Raw genomic sequence first — 23,194 nt, 5'->3', positions numbered from 1 at the left:
ACTCCTGCTTTTTTTTTTTTTACTTTAGATAACACATAATAAATTCTGCTCCAGCATTTTACCTTGAATCTATGTCTTGCTTCAAAGGTGTTTCTTGAAAACAACATATAGTAGGATTTTGGTTTTAATCCACTCTGCTACCCACTTCTGTTTTATGGGTGAAGTCAGCCCATTCACATCCAGCATTATGATTACTAGCCATATATTGCCCTTCATCATATTATCTCCTTTAGATCCTGCTCTATTCCCTTTCATGCTTTTCCTCCTCACCAGCACTTTGATTTTTGTCTCTCTCCCATTTTCCCCTCCTTTCAATCCCCCCCCTTCTTTTGTCTTGTTCCCCTTCTACTTCTCTGTAAGTAAGACAGAATTCTATATACCACTGAGTATACTTGTTTTTCCCCTCTCTGAGCAAGTACTGATGAGAGTAAAGTTTAAGCATTGCCTGTTACCACCCAGATTGTCTGATCTCTCTTTTTTAAAAACCCTTACCTTCCGTCTTGGAGTCACTACTGTGTATTGGCTCCAAGGCAGAAGAGTGGTAAGGGCTAGGCAATGGGGATCAAGTGACTTGCCCAGAGCCACACAGCTGGGAAGTATCTGAGGTTAGATTTTAACCCAGGACCTCCCATCTCTAGGCCTGGCTCTCAATTCACTGAGCTACCCAGCTGCCCCCTTGTCTGATCTCTTTAATGTTTTTCCACACTTCTTTATGTTATATAATTTACCCCTTTTATCTCTCCTTTCCCTTTTCTCTCAGTGCAACCCTCTCTTTCATCCCTTGATTTTTTACACATCATTTATATGCATACAAATCATACATATATATCATTTCATATCATCACATTTACATATACATCCTATCATCTTATCATCATATCATCATATCATCATAATCAGCTTAATTCCCCACCCTCTTCCTGGGTAAATTCCTTTATCTTCTCTACTACTAAGAGTAATTTTTGAGAATTACATATATCCTCTTTCCATGTAGATATATAACATTTTGACTTTAATGAGTTCCTTAAATTCTCTCTTTATTATTTACCTCTTTGGGCTTCTCTTGTGTCTTGTGTTTGGACTTTTTTTTTCTTTTGTTTTGTTTTGTTTAGGTCTGCCTTATTCCTCAGTAATGCTTGGAAATCTTTTATTTTATTGAGTGTCCATTTTTTTCTCCAGAAAAAATATACTCAGTTTTGCTGGATTATTGACTCTGGGTTGTAAACCCTAATCTTTTGCCTTTTTGAATATCATATTACATGCCTTTCAGTCCTTTAATATAGAAGTCACTGGGTCCTTTGTGATCCTGATTGTAGCTCCATGGTATCTGAATGGTTTCTTTCTGGCTGTTTGAAGAATTTTCTTCTTAGCTTGCTGGCTCTTGTATTTAGTTATTGCATTCCTGGAAGTCATCATTTGAGGATTTCTTTCTGGAGATGATCTGTGAATTTTTTAAATTTCAATTTTAATTTCTTGTTCAAGAATCTCTTGGCAGTTTTCTTTGATAATTTCTTATAGTGTGATTCCAAGGTTTTTTCTTGATCATGGCTTTCAGATAGTTCAATAATTCTTAAATTATCTCTTCTAGATATATTTTCTAGGTCATTAGTTTTTTTCATTAAGATATTTCATGTTTTGTTCTGTTTTTTTTTCTTTTATTCCTTTCATTCTGGTTTATTGACTTTTGGTTTCTCATGGAATCATTAGGTTCTATATGGTCAATTCTCATTTTTAAGAACTGATTTTCCTCTCTCACTTTTTGGTTCTCCTTTTTTAATTGGATGATTTCTTCTTGGGTCACTTTCATTTCTCTTTCCCACTTTTATTGGTTTTTGAAGTCTTTTTTTTGAGCTCTTCAAGAATCTCTGTCCAGTCCATATTTTCCTTTAGGACTTTGGGCGTGTTTCCTTTACTTTCACTGTCCCCTTCTGTATATGTACCTTACTTTTTTTGTTTCCATAAAAATTATTTAGTGTTGGATACTTTTTTGCTGTTTGCTCATTTTTCCTATCAATTATAAATAGACTTGTGGGATGATGTGATGGTCAGAGGGCTGAGAGCTCTGAGAGCCCCCTGCCCAACTTATTTAATTGATCCTTAAGATGTGGATAGTAAAAGATTTGTCTCAGGCTTGAGTACAGACTTTTGATCTCACTCTGAACTTGATCATGTCAAGGGCTGATCAAATTCTGGCTTCAGGCTTAGGCTCAAGTTTTTGGTTTCACAGTGTACTTGATTGATTCAGGAACATCCTTGATTGTCCTGTCTTAGAGCTCTGCCCTGAGTGTTAAGCAAAAATATCAGTACTTAGTACTTAATACTATAAGCCACCCCAAACTGTTTACTATGCCCTAATTCCAAGCTCAGATTAGGATTCCTCACTTTGCTCTGGGTCTACATGGATTAGCCCACTTCAGTCCAGACTGTCCTGGCCTGTGACTCTGGACTTCTCCAAAGGTTTGGAATTTCAAGGAGTGTGGGTTGGTTTGTACCGCTCTCTGCATACCTTTTGGGTTTTTCTTTTTTTGAAAGTTATTTCACTCTGTCTTCTTGTTGTTTCTTTCATTCCTGTACTTGTTTTGTGTTGATATTTTAATGTTGATTAGAGAGGATTCTCATGGTGGCACAAAGATGCTCTAGATTACTCCACCATCTTGGCTTTGCCTCAGGAAGTCTCCCCAATCTCAGATTCTTAATACCTACATGACCCTGAGCAAGTCACTTTACTCTGTTTGCCTCAGTTTCCCCATCTGTAAATAAATTGGAAAAAGAAAATGGCTAATCCTTCTAGTATTTTTGCTCAGAAAACCTCAAATGTAGTAATGAAGACATAATTAAGCAATTATGCATTGTATAATTGAAAATCTGTTACCCTAAAAAAGAACTATATTTCCCAGAGCCCCCTGACTTCCTATCATTACGTACTATCTGTAGATGGGAGATATTAGGTGGGGCTGTGGAGGGTCCCACTGTCTTTGGCATTTTGGCTCAATGGTGGTGAGTGGAATTTTCAACAGGATGATCAGGCATGGACATGTGGTACTTATTCTTTATTCCTTGATTTCTAATGATCATTTAATAAACCTTCTAAAATATAATATTTTATTATTGGAGATTTAATTTTAACTTTTACAACATGTTAATGATTTGCTCACAAGTGAGTACCACTATCGATAGGATGTAGGGACTGTGTTTTGGCCGAAGTTTCAGAGTTGGAGGAACCAAAAGAAAGCATTCTTAATACTTGGAATGAAGTTGGACACTTACAAAAAGGATTTAATGACAAAAATCACAGAGAAGTTGGGAAGGAGTTGGGGAGGAAGAGGGTAATGGGCATCCTGAAGTTGGTATCATTGGAGTAGAGTCTTGAAGGAAGCCATGGAAGCAAAGGGTTATGGGGAGGAGGAAAAATGTCTCAGAAATGGGTTCTTGACAATGCAAAAGTAAGGAGATGAGATATGGAATGTCATGGTGAGGCAGTCAGTTAACATTCATTAGGTGCCTAGTATGTGCTGGGCATAGTTAGCAAGTGTGGATGGATTACAGAGTAAGTAAAGGTTAGGAAAGTATAATCAGAGATGAATCGTTTGCTCAACAGATCCACAGAATCAGAACATGCGAGATCTGGAAAGGGGCTTAGCAGTCAGAACCAACGTAAGCCCCTCTTATAATAGAACATATTATAAAACATTATATTATCTGTACAATAACATAGACTAAACTCTCATCAATGCAAAGTTACAGTCCTTAGCTTAGCTCAGTTAGACATCTGCCTACAGGCAAAGATCCAGGGTTTCCATTTGATCAGAAGAAAGGAAGAGGGGGCAGCTGGGTAGCTCAGTGGATTGAGAGCCAGGCCTAAAGATGGGAGGTTCTAGGTTCAAATCTGGCCTCAGATACTTCCCAGCTGTGTGACCCTGGGCAAGTCACTTGACCCCCATTGCCTAGCCCTTACCACTCTTCTGCCTTTCCAAGACAGAAGGTAAGGGTTTAAAAAAAAAGAAGAAAGGAAGAGAACAATTTATTAGATACCTACTATGTGCTCCTCTACCATAACAGCAAAATTACAGCCCCTCACTTGGCCTTCCTAGACTCTTATGCACTGGAAGAATCTCAGCCCAGAGCTTCCATTTGATCAGAGGAAGGGAAGAAAAATAGCAATTTAAATACTTACCATGTGCTAGACACCATGCTTAGTACTTATAGATATTATGTAATTTGATCGGGAATAATGAATAGGCCTTTCCCCATAGACTTTGTTTTATGGTTCCCCCCTTTCCTTCTTCCTTTAATGTCTGGAGTAGCCAAAGTATTTTCTTGGTGTTTTCACATTTTGAGCCTTGAACCATGAGTCTTACAATCAGTTTATTCCAAACCAGTTTTTTTTCATAGAAGTGTGGATGTTGTCCTTGGTAGGACCCAGAGAAGGTTGGCAGTAGCATCTCTAAAATGTCTTCTGGCAAGATAAGAACCTGTAGAACGAGTAAGAGAGAGGTGACCCTCTTAGTCTATTTCCCCATTGTTTTCTTCTATGATGGTGGCTGTGCCTGTCTTGGGTCAGTTCCCTTTGAGAATTTCTGGGATAGTGACTCTAAACTTATTGGATCATAACATTTGATGCAGAAAAGCCCTCAGAAGCTATTGGGTCAAACTCCCTCATTTTATAGACAGGAAATTGAGGTGTCAGGAGTGAAATGACTTGTCTAATGTCACACAGTAAGTTTCAGGGGTATTATTGGGAGCAGGATCCTTGACTTAATGCCACTGCTCCTTCCAATGTACCTTGTTGTCTCTCTCATCTGAACTGGGGCTGATACTTACCAACTTACTCCTTAGTTCCTACTATCCCTCCATTCCACTCTCTTTACTTCTGAGAATGCTGGTACCAAGATCTTCGCTCTATCCATTCATCAGCTTTCCCAAAGCATAATTTCAGGAAATGATTCTGAGAACAAGAGCAAGCAGATAAGGTAAGCATCCTTACAACGTTGAGCCATTTTCTGGAGGTCAGAGAGCAGATTGTCCCATGTCCTTTGCTCTTCCTTGGGCACTTCTGCTGCCAGTTGGATGCTGAGTAGCCTTCGTCAGCATGGGCAGATGAGAGAGGAGATTCTTCTGCCAAAGGACTCATCTGGTTCACCTGGCCTGGGAGCAGTGCCCACTCCAACCCATTTGGATAGCTGATTATTCTGGACAAATTTAAATCAGTAATCACATTTCATTGCACTATAAAAATAAAGGCTAACTCAATACACAGTTAAATGAGAATTTCTAAGCTAAAATACACACAGAGCATCCCTACCTTCACTTGGAACCTATATTTCCCTCATCAATCTGATCTATTGAAAAGGCAATATAGGGGGCAGCTGGGTGGCTCAGTGGATTGAGAGCCAGGCCTAGAGACGGAAGGTCCTAGGTTCAAATCTGACCTTAGACACTTCCCAGCTGTGTGACCCTGTGCAAGTCACTTGACCCCCATTGCGTAGCCCTTACCACTCTTCTGCCTTGGAGCCAATATACAGTATTGACTCCAAGACAGAAGGTAAGGGTTTAATTAAAAAAAAAAGAAAGAAAAGGCAATATGGAAAACTGGCTAAAGTTCTGGTCTTGGAATTAGGAAGACAAGTTCAAATTCCTCCTCTGAAACTTCCTAGTGATATGGATATGGCCCTGGGCAAGTCTTCTCCTCTTTGTATCTCAGTTTCCTTTCATGTAAAGTGTGTTTAGTATACCTGGACTACTTAAAACACTTTTCCTTAAGCGTCCCCACATGAACAGAGGAAATTGATGGAGCTATATCTGGTCAGACCCAACGTTGTTGCTGATTGGTTTGCTCTCAGGGTCTTACTACGAATTCTGTCCCTGGAAATGTCAGCTGTCCAGGCTTATTCTTACCTCTCATCCATTCTCATGTTTCAGATAGGCCTCAGCTTCTCTAGGCCCATGAGCAGCAGAAACCCTTTCTGGTGACTAGCAGGCAATCAGCTCACCTCTGGGAACAAAGTAGATTACAGTCATTTTGCCAGTGGCCGCCTCTTTCCTCCAATCCTCTTGATACTTGCGTCCCATCAGCTACAATTTTCTCTGAGAGGAGCAAGAGGCCTGGATGTGACAGAGAAAGAGGTTTTCAAATATGCATCTGTCTGAGAGGGAAAGATGGTTGCCAGCCCAGTATCTTCCTCATCCTTTGTGGGGAACCCTTAGTCAGAGCTATTCTAAATGATGTGATTTCCAGGGCCAAAAGGCTGTATTCCAAGACTAAGATGTGCACAACTCTGCATTTAATACATGAGATAGTAACAGAGAGAATGAATCTGAAGACGGAATAATTGGGCTCTGCTACTAATTAACTGTGTGAGCTTGGGAAGACCCCCTGTCTGCCCTTTCTGGGCACATATTTCCTCATCTATTAAATGAGAAGTTATGAAAACAGCTGACATTTGTAGAGAGGTTTATGATTTGCAGAACACTTTCTAGGCTTATTTCCTTTGATTCTAATAACATACAACTAATGCTATTTTTATACCTATATTACAAACGAGGAAACTGAGGTTTGGGAGATCAAAGGACTTGCCCAGGCTCACGCAGGTAATGTCTGAGGTGGGATTTGAACATTGGAATGTTTTATTCTATGGCAAATGCTTTAGGTTCTATTCTGTGCTGATAGTTTCTAAGGCCCCTTTTAACTCTAAGTTCTAGGCTTATTGTTTTGTCTTTAGGAAGTATTCTCCAGTTATCATACCCCCTAGATCTCCGACGTTAATCCCCACCCATTGTTGCAGATCGTTGGATTTCCCATCCTATAGGCCAAACCTAATTGATTGGTGAACTGAGCGAGACCAAATGACCTTTTAAACCCACTCTTTGTACTGATTGGGCCTTGACACTCTACTTCTACTTCACCACTCCTGGAATACTCTATTACATTCCTCTATTTTCTTCCTTTTTTTAAACCTCTATCTTCCATCTTAGAATCAATATTAAGTATTAGTTCCAAGGCAATGGAAAAGAAAGGGCTTGGCAATTGAGTATAAGTGACTTGCCCAGGGTCATACAGGTAGGAAGTGTCTGAGGATGGATTTGAACTCGGGACTTCTCATCTCTAGGCTTGACTCTTAATCCACAGACCTACCTCCCTTATTGCTTGTTCTGGAAGTTGTAATCAAATCAGTACTGGTATTACCTTCATGAGGGTATAACAATTCACTGTCTGATAACTCTATGTACCATCCATTTGATTTTCCAGAGACAAATTCCTATCCTTGTCTGTAAGTCCCAAACATGAGCTCTCCTCTCCTAATGAAAGTAAACTCCTTGAAGGGTAGAGACTGTTTTTCTTTGTATATTTGCATATTCAGCATTTAACACAGCACTGAGCACATAAGAAATAGTTAATAAATGTGCTTTAATTAAATAAATAATTGGTTGATTACTTAACTGGGTCTTCAATAGCAGATAACTCAAAAGTGCGGCTATTCAGTTGCCAGAGAGTGCAGTTGGCCAGTACTGATTGTACTGGGTGTGATAAAAGAATGATAATGGAAATTTTCTTTTATAGCATTTTTTTATGGATCTAAAATACTTTTCAGGTCTTAACTCAAAAAAGAGAAGAGGACTAATAATTACTATAAAATGACAGTGATTTCCTCTACTTTGTTCCTAGGCAGGTTTCCTTTGTCTGGGAACAGAAATACTTTCTGAAAGGGTGAGAGATAAAGACGATTGATCCAGTAGAAAGTAAACTCCTTGAGGCCAGCGACTGTGCTATTTTTTCCCATAAATCTCCTGAAAAAGTAAAGTACTTTGATGGTAAGAGAAATATTTCTTTAATTGAATTGTAGCTATGGATCCTCTCTACAGGATCATTTCTTGGATCCTTTGGGAGTTGGAGTGTCTCTGTGTCACAGTAGGAAAAGCAATAGATTATGAATCAGAGGATTAGGGCTCAAGTTTCATCTTTCCTACTATGTGACCTTGGTAAAGTAGTTTCTCCAAATCTTACCTTCACTTTCCCCATCTATAAAATAATGACATTATATTGTTGTTCAGTTGTAATGGACACTTCATGACCTTGTGGATCTTCGACCATCTTGGGAAAGATACTGGAGTTGTTTGCCATTTCCTTCTCCAGTGGCAAAAAGAATTTAAGTGACTTGCCCAGGGTCACACAGCTAAGCAGTTTCTGAGTCTGGATTTGAACTCAGGTCTTCTTGGCTCCAAACCCAATTCCCTCACCAGAACACCACCTAGCTGTCTCATTACAATAGATGATCTATAAGCTCTCTTCCAGCTCCAACTCTATGATCCTATGATCTCGTTCTCTTAAAAGAAGGGGTTGGATTAGATCTCAGTGGTCACATTTAGCTCCACCAATCTACAAATAGGGCATGTCATGCCTTATAGAACTGTTGTGGAGAGAGCATTTTGGTGTCCTTAATGTTTGACAGAAAATTCAGTGATGCTAGTAGGGACTATTGCATTCATTCTTAATATCTCCAACATCTAACTCAATCCCTGGTATATAATAGGAACTCCATTAATCCCTGATTGATTGATCAGTGTTGTTATCATCAATGATAATAAGGAGACATAATAACTTTTGGCTCAAAAGCTGTCATGGGGCCATGATTTGATGAAGGGAAAGACACCAGAATTTGATCCACGTCAAAATATATGCATGCTCACCAATGAACTTCAGAGAGAAGTCAAGCAGCCTTTTTTATTGTATTGTAAGGAGTTTCATCATTGCAGGAACTTACTAAAATCGCAATCAATTAGGCAATCACCGATGCACTCATTAAAAATGTAGCTAGAAATTAATTGGAAAATGTTCAGCAGCCCCAAAGTCTCATATAAATGTCTCAGCTAGAGAAAAGCTCATAGAAATGACTGATTACCAGCTCCTCACGAATTATTGGTAAAAGTAGGATACAGAAGAGTCAATGGGATTTTGTCTATAAAGCTCTATCAAACCATCTGCTTCAATGCCTTCATTTTACAGATGGAGAAACTGAGTCCTGAAAAGAGGAAGTCAATTGCCCAAAGGAATACAGGTAGAAGATAGCTATTCTAGGATCTGAATTCAGATCTTCTCATTTTAAATTGAGGGCTCTTTCTGTGGCATGGTGTTATCTCATTTTTTGGATCCTTTTGTCTCTAGCCCCTAACATATGGCCTGGCACAGATTACATACTTAACTGCCAGTCAATGGAGTCTGAACGATACTGAGTGTATAGTAGCACATTTTAGAGGAGAGAAGAATTATATAGTTAAGAGGAAAAAAATGAAAAAAAACCCCACTTCCAGGTTTTGACTTGATCTGAAAAACTCTCCTCCATATCAGACTTTTTCAAAGTTATTTTATGAATTTTAGAAAAAAAGTTTTAAGTGGCTCATGCAGCAGATTCAAAGACGCTTTGCCTCTTCTAAGAGACAAGCTGCTCCTTTTGATGGCCTCCCTTTGAGCCTGTTACAAAGGCCTGGCATTTGTCCTTCCAAACGTAAGCAGCACCAAGAGCCCTCAGTTTTTGAGTAGCCTGTGATTGCTGAGCATGCCGTGCCATGCATGGAAAGGCACCAAAGAGGAATAAACCCAAGCCCCTTATTAAGGCTCTTCTATAGCCTATGCTGGAATGGAGAAGGCAAGGCTAGCTGGCCTGGAGTGAACTCTATATGATGTCATCCAAAGGGGAAGTGAGGCAGAGACTTGAGGACAATGCATCAGAGATAGCCTCATGTTAGTGTGTTTTGGGGTAGCCTTTCTCTGTCTGTTCCTCTCTCGATCTTTGTCCCTCTCTGTCTCCCTCCCTCTCTCTCTCTGTCTCTCTGCCTTAAATGGCAAATAGGAATCAATACCAGAAATGTCAATAATCCCGAATGAACCAATAATGTATATAACAGAAAGCCCACAAATCACGGGCACGATAAGCTGTTATTGGCTTCCCCAAATAATGACAATCACCACCCTCCATTTTGGGGGTTCCTCTACAAAATAAAGAACCCCAGACTTGGAGTTAAAGTTTTTACTGTGTCGAGCTTTGAACCATCATTAACCAGTGCTAGGCCAGCTCTCTTCTCTCCAGACCTGCAGGAGAAATATGAACCAAGAGCTCCAAATGATCCATTCAATACCAATCTAGAGACTTTGGGACATTTCTTTGTAAGAGAATGTTTGCTCAGGGCTAAGGGAAAGGCGGGGGGAGGAGGCAAATGATATATTTTCCTCCAGGAAGATTCCAGTTTACTGGGAACGTGGTAGGAGGAAGGAGCTAGTACTCACACAAGTGCCTGATCAACAAAATTGAAGGGAAAGTTTGAAAGGTGTTAAAGAGAAATCTACAGTTCTTTAGTAAAATGTATGTGCATATCGGTGTGTGTGTGTGTGAGTGAGTGTGTGTGTGTGTGTGTGTGTGTGTGTGTGTGTGCATGGGTGTGATCCATTAAATAACCTCAGTACATTCCTTAAGCAATTGCTCTCTGCCAGCCACTATAGTAGATTCTGGGAGCACTCTAAGTGGAACATTTTGGATTTATATTTGACTGGGAAGAGGCTAGATACAACGTGGGTATAATCAATTAATCTGTGGTTATTAAGCACTTATTATGTGCCAGGCATTCGGGGAGGGTACAAAGAGCACAATGAAAAAGTCTTTGCCTTTATGAAGAAGAAATTATAATGGGGGAGATAATTTATATGTGCATAAGGTAATACCATATATATGTATATATGGCAAATACAAGATAAGTTTGGGGCAATTAAACAAGGCTTCAGGAAGAAAGTGGTCTTAGAGCTGAGCGTTGAAGGAGACTAGAGATTCTGAAAGGTGGAGGGGACCACCTCCAAAGAGAGAGAGCAGAGCTATTTGGCAGCTGCCTTCTCATCAAGAACTTCTTCCATTACCTACCTAAGGACTCTTTCCACCAACAACCCATCACCATGGCCCACCATTTTCCAGCCTTCACCCCAGAGCAGAAGAAGGAGCTCTCAGACGTTGCTAAACACATTGTTGCTGATGGCAAGGGGATCCTGGCTGCAGATGAGTCTGTTGGTACCATGGGCAATCACCTGCAGAGGATCAAGGTAGAGAACACAGGAGAAAACCGCTGCCAGTTCCGAGAAATTCTCTTCACTGTGGACAAACCCATCAACCAGAGGAGTGGTTGGAGGGGTGATCCTTTTCCACGAGACTCTCTATCAGAAGGATAGCCAAGGAAAGTGGTTCAGAGACATCCTCAAGGAAAAGGGGATTGTGGTCGGAATCAAGCTGGACCAAGGTGCTGCCCCTCTGGCAGGAACAAATCAAGAAACAACCATTCAAGGTTTGGATGGACTCTCTCAGTGCTGTGCCCAGTATAAGAAGGATCGCTGTGACTTTGGGAAGTGGAGGGCTGTGCTGAAGATTGGTGACCACTGTCCTTCCAACCTGGCCATCCAGGAGAATGCTAATGCACTGGCCCACTATGCCAGTATCTGCCAGCAGAATGAGCTGGTGCCCATTGTGGAGCCAGAAGTCATCCCTGATGGTGATCGTGACCTGGAGCATTGCCAATAGGTCTCTGAGAAGGTCCTGGTCGCCATCTACAAGGCCCTGAGTAACCACCATGTCTACTTGGAAGGAATGCTTCTGAAGCCCAACATGGTGACAGCCGGGCATGCTTGCACCAAGAAGTATACCTCCGAACAGGTGGCTCTGGCTACTGTCACCACTCTGCACCACACAGTCCCAGCTGCTGTTCCTGGCATCTGCTTCCTACCTGGAGGCATGAGTGAAGAAGATGCGGCTCTTAATCTAAATGCCATCAACCTTTGCCCACTGCCCAATCCCTGGAAGCTAAGTTTCTCATATGGGCAGGCCCTGCAGGCCAGTGCACTTTCTGCCTGGGGGGGGGGGGCAAAGCTGCAAACAAGAAGGCAACTCAGGAGGCATTTGTGAATTGGGCTCAGGCAAACCACCAGGCAGCCAAAGGACAATATATTCATTCAGGTTCATCTGGTTCTGCTGCCAGCCAATCCCTTTTCACTCCCTGCTACACCCATTAGTACCCTGGGGACCTCTTCCTCACCACTGCCCCAGCTCCTCTTTGCATGTCATTAGGAGGCTACTGAGAAGGGAATCTATTTCCACCCAGAGTGGAAATTGTGTGAAAATTCTGATGACTTACTGGTAGCACAACACACTTTAAATCTGTAAACTCAGAATAAACATTAGTTCTCTCCACATAAAGAGACACACACATAGCTCCTCACCATTCCCTATACCTCCCTGTAACTCTCACTAAAACTGACCTTCACAAAAATTATTTCTTGTTAGTGGGGGGAAACTGAGTAACAATTTCAACCCTTCCTGTGCTAAGCTAAATGCTTACAAATAAGAAAAAGAAGACCATCCTTGCCCTCAAGGATGCTCTCCCTCTCCATAGCTTAAGGATAATTAGTTTTGTTTCTTTTAAAGCCACCTTTCTGCTATGAATAACAGTCATCTAATGAAACACTTCTCAAGAGCTATAGACTGATGAGTATTTCTTACCAAGTAATTATGGCAGTCTGCAGACCAGTTCTTGCATTAAAAAAATAAATAAAACCTTTTATAAACAAATAGAGAGAGAGAGAGAGAGAGAGAGAGAGAGAGAGAGAGAGAGAGAGAGAGAGAGAGAGAGAGAGAGCAAGCAAGCAGACTAGGCACAGGAGTTTTTCTTTACATTTAGCCAAATCTGCATCTTCTACCTATTACTCAGAGTGGGATGTCCTTGGAGACAAAGCAGAAGAAACCCAATCTCTCTTCACTTCACAAAACTCCACATATTTAAAGAAAACAACCAAAAAAAAAAAACCCCAATTGTTCTTCTAAGTCTTCTCTTCTTTGGTCTAAACATCTTTGTTGTTACAGGTTGATCACCACTCCCATTATAATTCTGATTGGTCCTTCACTCCTTTCACTGCTCTCCCACTTACCAAAATACATCTTGCACTGTGATATTCAGAACTGAGCACAGACCTCCAAAAGCGTTCAGAGCTGGGCAGAGGACAATAGAACCCTTACGGTCCTTGTTCTGCACTTTAAAACTTTCTAAATGCAATTTAAGGTCATATTACTTTTTCCAATTCTATGCCATAATGCTGACTTAAAAGCCTAATGAATTTGTGAAAACTCCCAGACTCTTGAAATAAAGTATTTTGTAGCTCAGCCTTTGCTGTCTGCTGGTAGCTTTGCAACCCTTGAGAAAACTACTTCAACTCCTGGAAACATGGTTTTCTCTTCTGAAAAATGAGGATGACAGTTCTTGTCTTAACTATAGAATCAGATTATTGTGGGCAAACCATTATAAATGTTTACATTTTTTTTTGTTTGTCTCCATCTGAGTTCTTTCTTTGTGTCTGTGTCTGTGCCTGTGTTTGTGCCTTTCTGTGTCTGTCTTCTCTGCCTCTTGTCTCTCCCTCTCTGTCTCTCTTTCTCTCTCTCTGTCAGTCTCTCTGTTTCTGTCTCTCTCTTTCCCTCTCTCTCTCTCCCTCTCTCTCCCTTTCCTTTTCCCTTCTCCCTCTCTCTGTCTGTCTCTGTCTGTCTCTCTGTCTCTGTTTCTGTCTTTCTTTTTCTCTCTGTCAGTCTCTTTGTTTCTGTCTCTCTCTCTTTCCCTCTCCTTCTCTCCCTTTCCCTTTCCCTTCTCCCTTTCTCTGTCTGTCTCTCTCTGTCTCTGTTTCTGTCTTTCTCTCTCTCTCTCTCTCAGTCTCTCTGTTTCTGTCTCTCTCTCTTTCCCTCTCTCTCTCTCTCTCTCCCTTTTTGTTTCCCTCTCCCTCTCCCTCTCTCTATCTATCTCTCTGTCTGTCTCTCTGTCTCTCTGTCTCTGTCTGTCTGTCTGTCTGTCTGTCTCTCTCTGTTTGCTTTTCTACATAATGAAAACCAGAACACAGAATACATTCTCCAAACTGCCTTAGAGACAGGAGGAGAGAAGCAGTGCTGACCAGCCAGTACTCTGACATGGTCCCATAGCCTCCTCCCCAAGTTCAAAGAAGAGAGAAAAAGGCTTCTTTAGGCTGAAATGTAATGATTGGGCAATTCCCTCTAGTGTAAGGCTTGGGCTTTTGGAGATGAAATCCATAGGAGGTATCTGAGTTATGGTTTTTAATTTGGTTATGACATCATCCTACATGTTGTTACTCCTATTATTTGTTTGTGTCCAGACAAAAATGGAGTAAGTTCATTAAAATGGAACTCTTGGCCAAGGATATCACAATAATCTATTGTTAGAATTGAAATCTCCTAATGATATGACCAATGTTCCTTTCCCTTTTCTTTTCTTCTCTATTATATACTAACAGTTTTTGACTCCTTTATCTTTTCTGGCCTATAGCAAACAGATCATTTATTCACTCATTTATTTCACACAATAAGAACCATCACTTAAGTAGTGTTTTATGGCACACAAAGTCTTTTCTTCCCAACAACTTCCAAGGTAGCCCAAGTGCTATTGGCCCAGTTACTGAGGGTCAGTGACTAAGGGTTAGGGTGAAGAATAGCTTGAGTAAGCAGCAGCTCAGGTTCAAAGAAATAATGTTCAATAAAAATATGAGTGGCCAACTTTTGGGTGATGAGACTGCTTACTTTAGAAGGACCAGTTGTCCACTGACAGACACTATGTCCCCATATCCCTAGCTTTTAAGCAAGAGATAATCTCAGAAGCTATCTGGTTGAACCTCTTCATTTCATGGATGAAGAGACTGAGGCTAGAGAAAGAAAGTAACTTCTCCAAGGTCATACTGTAGAATTCATATCTGGGTTGTTTGAGTCCCGATCCAAAGTTTTTAGGATTTTATTCTGCTAACTCTTACGTTATGTTGTAATAATTGGTCTCCAGACTTATAAAATCTCAGAACTTGATTGAATCTCTGAGATCATAGAACATAGGACTATAGATTAATGTTTAGAAGGGACCTAATAAGACATATTAGTCTGGTACTGTTGCCCTTCAGTCATTCAGTTGTTTCTGACTCTTTGTGACCCCATGGACCACATCCCATCTATACTATCTAGAAGGTTTTCTTGGCAAGGACACTGGAGTGCTTTGGCATTCCTTCTTTAGAAACAAACAGGGAAAGGGCAAAGCCAACAACCAGGGGTGTTTTTAATCTATCTCTATTGATCTTTGCTAAAAGCAGAGATCTTATACTTTTTTAACTGGATACCTTCTGTCTACTAGATGGTAACGATTCCAGTTATCCCTTTTCTGCTATTTCAATGGGTACCCACATGGCTTGTCCTTGAAGATGCGACAAATCATTTCACTTGTTCACAACAAAAGCAAAATAATAATAATAAAATAATAATAAATAATATAGCAATGATTGAGTGATTCTGGAGAATCCTATTTGCTTACTTTCTGGGGTGTGATTTCCCTTTGTTTTCCTTTGAAAGAAAAGAATTGGATTCAGTTAATAATAGTCTCTGATAGCTTATAACTTTATTTACATTATCAATAACACTAGCAATAATAGCTACCATTTCAATAGTGCCTACTCTGTGCCAGGCACTGTGTTCAACACTTTATAAATGTTACAAATATAAAGATAAGGGGTAGGGATTTTTGTCTTTGTGTCTGTAGCATCTAGCATAATACCTGAGACATAGCATGTGCTTAATAAGAATTTATTGATTTGGTGATTAATGGGGAGATTGCAAGGTCCAACAGTGGGACAGCTGGATGCTCTTTAGGAGAGATGGGGTCATATAAGTCTACTAAATTCACTTCACAAAGGCAGCCTTCCTACAGTTCTGTGTAAATTTGGACAAATCACTTCAACAAAACTCCCCAAAGCTGAAGAGAAGAAAACTAAGTGAATGTTGGGGCCATTATATTTCTCCTTAGGTCAAAAATAAATATCGTACCAGGTTTTCCACAGATGAAGGAACTGATTCTTTTTCTCTGCTACAGCTCAGTCTTCCCTTTGATCTATATTTGCTCCAACACCTCAAATTCTCACATTCAGAATTTCTTTTTTATCTCATCTAATTTAGCTTCTCCTTTTAGTACAAAGTGCTTAGTACACAACCCAGTTTTTCACACAATTATTTTATTTTGGACTTAAGGATGGTGATAGAACCTGTTCACTTCCAGTTTTGATTATTTGATTGAACTAAAAAAAGTATTTGCACCTGGTCATGGTAGTAGACCCAAAGGAGATCCTTTCCACACCATGTCTCTATCTGTAAAATTAAATGAAGCAGCATAAACTGTAAGGTGTCATACGAATAAAAAGTAGTATTTGAAAATCAAGACAAATACCCATTCATATTCCCTCTCTCTCTCTTTGGTATTTTTCTGCAATTATTGCCTACTGTATACCTGTAAAATGTAAGCTTCCTGAGAGCAGGTGATTTTCTTTTATTTTTAATAATATTTTAATAATATTTTTCTTTTACTTTTAATTTAATTATTTCCCAATGTATTCCCATTCCTTCAGCATTCTGAATATAGTAAGTGCTTCCTTAAATTTGGAATGCAATCTAATTAACTGATAAAATCATAAAGATCATAAGTTGCTTTTAGAGCAGGTGCTTAAATGAAGCAAATGCTCATGACATAAAATGTGATTAATGGTATGTAGCAAATTTCATTTAGAGAAAAATATATAAGCATATTGACGTCACTGCACATGATGGTGAGATCCCATATGAATCTGAGTTTATCATATCAGATGACTTTAATTGGCATGGAGAAAACATTAGCTGGTTGCCCAACTGGGTAAGGAGTATATGGTTCAGACTTTGCAGGTATTCAAAGATCATTAGAGTAAGAAGTTGAAAGATAATAGTTCTTTTCTACATGACCATGCCCCCACCCAATGGAGAGTTTTACTGACAATGACGAGTTTTTCTTTCCCTTCACTTGACAAGATTCAGACAATCTGAAGTTTAGCAGATGCTTGTCATAGAAGCTAGTCAATCTAGGAGGTCTCCTATCTGACTTTAGCTCTTTAAATTGAAGATATGTCGATTGAAGGCAATTCTAGGACAGAGAATTCCTTGAGGAGTGGTGCTAGAGATGTGGGACAGTTTGTATAATAACAGAGATGAGATTGGGGAGATGAGAAGATGGCAAAGTATATACTCCATGCTGAAAAAGAGAAGATCTCTTTGACCAAAGTTAGGAGTAAGGAGAAGAGCCTCGACCTGGAATAATGAGACTAAGATGAGGCTAGGACCCTGGGGTTAGTGTGCTGTGGTCTTCCTGTGCCCAGGATTTAAGAGGTGGGAGATACTAATAGTAGGGAGATTCATCAGAAGTCTCATGTACAAAGTTACAATCAAGTTGACCTGTGAAAGAAGCTAGATTTTCCAAGAGGTGAAGGCTAGAAGAGAGCACATTTTAGGTCTAGGAGACAATCTGTGTGAAGCTATTGAGGCAAGAGGGAGAACATCCTTTTTGAGGAACTGTATGTAGGTCCCGTTGATTAGGTAAGACTTTCTCAATTTGATCTGCCTATACAGACTAGGAGCAGTTTTCCCATTTCGAAGTGTTTCCCTAAGAATTACCATTATTGGGCAATAACATTTTAGCTGTGTGATGATATTTGGCATTGGAGAGGGGAGTAGAGAATAAAACTGATTTTATTGATTTATTTTAAGTTTGCCACCTTTTCTTATACTTTGGTTTACCTTGCAATTCTCTCTCTTTTTTATTTTATGATTATTATTTTTAAAACCCTTACCTTCCATCTTGGAATCAATATTGTGTATTGGTTCCAAGGCAGAAGAGTGGTAAGGGGTAGGCAATGGGGGTCAAGTGACTTGCCCAGGGTCACACAGCTGGGAAGTGTCTGAGGCCAGATTTGAACCTAGGACCTTCCATCTCTAGGCCTGGCTCTCAATCCACTGAGCTCTCCAGGTGGCCCTGCGATTCTCTCTTAAAGAAATATTTTCTTATTTGATTTGTGCTTCTGGAAATGCATGCTTGGTAAAAAGAACCTTTAATTGGGTGGGAGCTTGAGATGTGATTTATATAATTAGCTAGTTCACCCTGAAACTGGGTATCTTATGGATTTCCAGAGCAGGAAGGGGCCCCATTTTAATATACAAGAAATTGTGAATCTGATTTCTTATTTCATTCGTCTTTTCCTGAGAACTGTGGGATTAGCTATAAAAATGACTGCATGTTATCACTGAGTAGAAGAGGGAAAATGATTCAAAACCAAAGAGGAGGAAACTAACTTCTTTAGTTGCACAAAGCAATTTAGGAGAAGAGCTTGTTCTAGAGTCTGGGTTCCCGAGCTCCCCAGCCAGTGCTTTATCCAGCAGCTGCATGGTCTCCTTTCAGAGTTTTTTGAAATGCTTTTCTTTCTATGCAATAATGTACAAAATATGGTTCAGAGATTTTTCCTCCAGGAAGAATGGCTATGTGTTCTGGCTCTGCGCCCAAGGCTGGCAAGTATAACAAGGTGTAGGGACTGAGGGCAGTGTGGTCAGGATGGACGGAGTGGCCAACATGCAGACCTTAGTGATTGATTGTGGTAATAAAAGAACTTTTTGGAGGTTTTTGTGGAATGTTTCCTAATAGCTTGTTTTGCTGCTGATGCCTCTCCTGAGGGTGAGAGATCAGTAACACTCAGCTCAACATGGAGTCTGCATCTTGCTAATGTGCTTGGTAATCCTGAAGCCTGAAGGATTGGGGATGGTGCAGGAATAGTTAGTTACCAGGGTGTTTGGAAGCATACAAGAGGCTCTACTTGGGACTCTGATGCCCCAGGGTAGACTGGGTGTACTTCTCAGCAGAGGAAATGCTGGTGAGGCTGCCATATGGCTGGGATGGCTCTCCAGGTGGCAATTTGTTTATCTGATCCACTGGGGAGTTTGACACTTCTCTCTTTGGTTGTTTCAACATGATAACACATCTCTCTGAAAAGTGAAAACTCCAAGCAACTGATTGTGTGGCATATGGATGCTATGGGAGCTAGAAAAACCTTTTGTGGTCTTCAGTCTTACTTGCCTTAGTCTGTCTTCCTTGGACATAGTCCCTCATTGTGCCTGGCATCCTCACCATGATGTCCCATTTTCCCCCCCTGAAATTCACTCTATAACACTGGAAAATTATAGCTTCCTAGTCAATTGTGCACACCTTGGATGCACCTTCTAAGGATGCCACCCCAACCTACAAGTCCCTTAGCTTCTTCCCCCTTTGCTGATTAGTCCTGTGGTACTGAATGTCTTCCCTGAACTAGGAGGACTGATGAGAATCTGACATAACCTGGGATTCCAGATAAGGTGAGCCACATTCTGTAGGGGCCCTCAGTATCATTCATGCACCAAATAAGCCTTAAGATCATCTCATTCGAGGTCCATGTTTTCCTCCACTGGCTGAACCACAGACACATTCTATTCCATAAAGAGATATAATTGTGTCCTTTGATCTCCAATGGCAGTGTCTTGATGTGTTGAAGGCTAAGTACTATGGTTTAAGGCAGTAATTGAGTGGATGGTATCTCAGATGAAGGCATTCAGATTGGCGAAGATTCCAGAATCCAGGAAATGTGATAATTAGTTAAAGGGAGTAGGAAGGTTTAGCCAATATAAGAGAAAACCCAGGAGGAATACACTAGCCATATTTCAGTATTAAAAAGGCTGCCACATTGGGGGAGGGATTGTACTTATTCTCTTTGGCCTTGGAGATTATAGCCAGACATAGAGAGTAAGAACTGAAAAATGGCAAATTTAGGGTAGATGTTGAGGGGAAATTCTTCCCCAAATGGAATCCGGGCTTTGAGAGTTCACATGTTCCTCTTTCTTCAGCCCAGTTCAGAACTTTTCATTCCAAGAATGGATGCTTCTTATCTCAGGAGAGCAACTGAGCTCGAAATTCTTTCACAGATATAGATTATTGAAGAACCACAATTTCTACAACTTGTCTGAGGATAAAAAGAGGCCTCTCACATATATAACTGACTTCTTAGGAAAGATGTTTGCCATTTATACAAGCAAAAGCTGAAGAAACATTTTCAGGTATGTTTTAATGGAAAGCCTTTCATGTATGGGTTAGACTAATTGGTTACTGAAGTCCCTTCTCACTATCAAATTGTGAGATTCTCTATCCTTCTTGCCTTTCCTTTACTTCTTCCAGGTTCCTGGGTGCCTCAAGTAAAGCTCTATGCCTGCCTGACATTTCAAGAACTAAAACAAACCTCATAAATTCAATTTGCTTTTCGTACCATTGAGGCTGATGACTTCATACAGGCTTGACTCACTTAAATACAATTCATGTGCAAGTCATTGGCCATCATTCACTATTTTATCCCAACAGTGTGATATCATTAGTCCTCTTCAAAAAAGGACAAACACACATAACCATAAGCTGATGCAGGACAATCGAAAATTACCTGGATAATATAGAAATGATATGGATAATTGGGAGTGACAGGAGACAAATAGAATTCCCATAGTTGTTGCCTGTATGTGATGCGATCTGCCCCATTGCTCCCAGCTCTCTGATTTGGGTTGTGTAGCTTTGCCCTAAATTAGACCTGCGGTATGGTAAAGGAGAAAGCATACTGCATTCAGAACAAGGAAAGCTGCTTTCTGAGTCCCTCTCCACCATTCATTTGCTATGTGACTTTGGGTCAGTCACTGTGTCTTTCAGCTTTGTTTGCCTCACCTATATAATGGAGATAACAGGACCTAAGCACCTTTAAAAGAAAAAAGATAGGAGCCTACCAATATAACTCTCAGTATAATCTCCTGTCTTATTCTACAGCCTCATTATTACTTATACATTTATCAATTATTAATAATTAAATTATTATTAATTATTAACATCATATATTATAGAAAAAAAGAATGACACCATGGACAGAAGGCTGGCCTTCAAGTAAGGAAGACTTGCATTCAAGTACTCCATGTGGCACATCCTAGTGGAGTTATCTTAGGCATTTCATTTCTTTCCTGTAGACCCTAGTTTCTTCTTCTATAAAATGAGGCCTCTGAAAAAGGTGACCTCCTTGGTCCTTTACAGCTCTACATATATGATGCTATGTAGTATCCATAGGAGGTTGGTCAGTCATATTATAAGATCAGGAGACTGCATTTGGAGAGCCAAAACTCTGTAAGGAAGACCAGAAGAAGACCTCTACCCCATTGGGTAGAACCATGATTTTTGAAAAACAGAAGCAAAAATAAAAACCTGAGTAAGAATTGTCCAGGATGAGGAGGGATGAAGAGTTGGAGTATTCATTAGGGAAGGAGATGCCAAGTTGGTTGAGAGGCTCACAGCCCTGGGAGGTCACTCATTCATCAAGGTGTTGGAAACTTTCATGGAAATTGGTCAAATTACTGTAAAGCACAGATACCCTTGAAGAGCTTCCTCTGACCAAGGGGAACCATATGTTATACAACATTCCAAAAAGAATTTCTCTTTATTAGTCAATAAAGCACACCATTAGGTGTATATTCTCCTCCATTTTCCTCTTGTTTTTTGTCATGGTGCTGTCAATTCATTATTTTGATTTTTTAAAATTTAATATTGTTTTAAGAGACAATGAAAATATTATTTTGAAAGTTTTCAACAAAAGCTTGAATATTAAATTATTTAGGATTTCAGTTACTTTTTTGTTTCCCAGATTACAGGTTCTCATGAATAAATAATACCTTGAAAACAACCAGTGAATTTTTGATTGTTTTGCATCCTATTGTTTGTTTGTTTTTTAACAATGTCTGAAAAGGCAGGGAAATCTAGTTCTCTAAGCAAAAAGCAAAAGAGGAGCCCCCCCCCCAGCCTTTCTTCATTTCTAGGAGAATGTATTTGATTCCAGCTTGAATCAACTTGAAAAGTTGTCTTCTTCTGACCCCCAGGGAGAAACCTGGTAAGTTATCTGTGTGTGTTTGTACTCCATATTCCACTGGGTAGGAATTGATTCTATAAATGGGCAGCTGTTCTTGTTATCCCAGGATCCAGGCCAGTATTAGCAAGGCCCAGAGCCAGGAATACCTTATCACAGAAGGATCAGAATGAAAACAGGTTGGATTTGGCATGAGACACTAGCCTCTGTTTTGTCCCCATGATAAAGAGATTGGATCAACTGTGAGGACAGTGAACAGGGTGAAAATTTGTCCCTTCTAAATGGTCATTCTGCTCCCTACTCAATGTGAGTAAACAATATGATATGACAGTCAGAAGGTCATAGGTTCATAGACTTTGCTATGAAAGGGATCCCAGAAGCCAAAGATACTTCCCAGATGGGAAAACTGAGGCACAGAGAGGTAGTAACTTGCCCAGGGTTGCAAAACTAGAAAATGTGTTAGGCATGATTTAACTTTTGTCTTTCTCACTCCAGGATCAGTACTATATTTACTGTACTATGTAGGGATCATTTCAATATAAGGAAAATGGGGCCTATGATTCTGGATACCCAGTGTTATAAGTTAGAAAAACCAAGTTTGCATGGGAGAAAATGGATATGAGCACATATGATAATGCAACAGTCATTTTTTAAACATTTTTTCAATTATCAAGAATTCACTTTTCTCCCTTTCTCCTATACCATCCCCTCTCCACTTAAAGAAAAAATCAAGAGCCTTGTAAAAATATGCCCAAAGAATCCAAATGAATTCTTACATTGACCAAGTCCCAAAACATGCTTCTCCATCTGTATATTTAATCTATCAACCCTCTGCTGGAAAGGGGTGGGGACAGCTTTCTAGTGGTATAGTTTCAAAGGTGTAATGGACAATGATAACAACACTCAGTTTGGAAGTGGGAGACAGCTCTGAATCTTCCTTCAATGAATCACAGCATTAGAGAGATGGACGGGACCTCAGGAGTCATTGCTCCAATCTTAGGAATTATCCCTGTAGCATAACTGACAAGTATTTGTTCAACCTCTATCTGAAGACCTCTTAGGAGAACAAATCTTCCACCTCTTGAGGCAGCCCATTAAACTGCTGGGTAGTTCTAATGGGCAGAAAGTTTTTCATATCATTTAGCCTAAAATTCCTTTTTTTGCCACTTAAACCCAATATTTTTGGTTGTGATTCTGGAGGCAAATTATTATTCCTTTTTCCATGTAAGAGTCTTTCAAATACCTTAAGACAGCAAACATGATTCCTTTGAGTCTTCTCCAGGTTAAAACACACCAATTCCTTCAAATGATTCTCCTATATTTGTAATGGATTCAAGATTCTCCATTTTTCTACTTGCCCTTCTCTAGACACACCAAAAC

The 23,194-nt window shown here is 40.0% G+C and overlaps 1 long non-coding RNA gene and 1 pseudogene across 3 annotated transcripts; one reads left to right on the top strand and one right to left on the bottom strand.

The window, feature by feature from the left end:
- Positions 1 to 1,020: 1,020 nt before the first annotated feature.
- LOC103096730 (uncharacterized) lies at positions 1,021 to 21,345 on the bottom strand. Of its 3 annotated transcripts, none has more exons than XR_008911535.1 (4): positions 21,160 to 21,345; positions 5,896 to 6,102; positions 4,822 to 5,189; positions 1,021 to 4,472 (listed from the first exon to the last, which is right to left on the bottom strand). It is a non-coding gene; the product is annotated as an uncharacterized LOC103096730 (long non-coding RNA). The 3 variants fall into 3 exon arrangements; XR_008911536.1 differs by having other exon boundaries at positions 4,822 to 4,945; XR_008911537.1 differs by having other exon boundaries at positions 5,991 to 6,102.
- On the top strand, positions 10,883 to 12,055 carry LOC100013627 (fructose-bisphosphate aldolase B-like; annotated as a pseudogene).
- Positions 21,346 to 23,194: the final 1,849 nt, after the last annotated feature.

Source organism: Monodelphis domestica, chromosome 1 (assembly GCF_027887165.1).
Source record: "Monodelphis domestica isolate mMonDom1 chromosome 1, mMonDom1.pri, whole genome shotgun sequence".
In the NCBI taxonomy this organism is placed as follows: domain Eukaryota; kingdom Metazoa; phylum Chordata; class Mammalia; order Didelphimorphia; family Didelphidae; genus Monodelphis; species Monodelphis domestica.
Note: the sequence above shows the minus strand (reverse complement) of the source record. Positions and strands in the feature narration are given on the sequence as shown.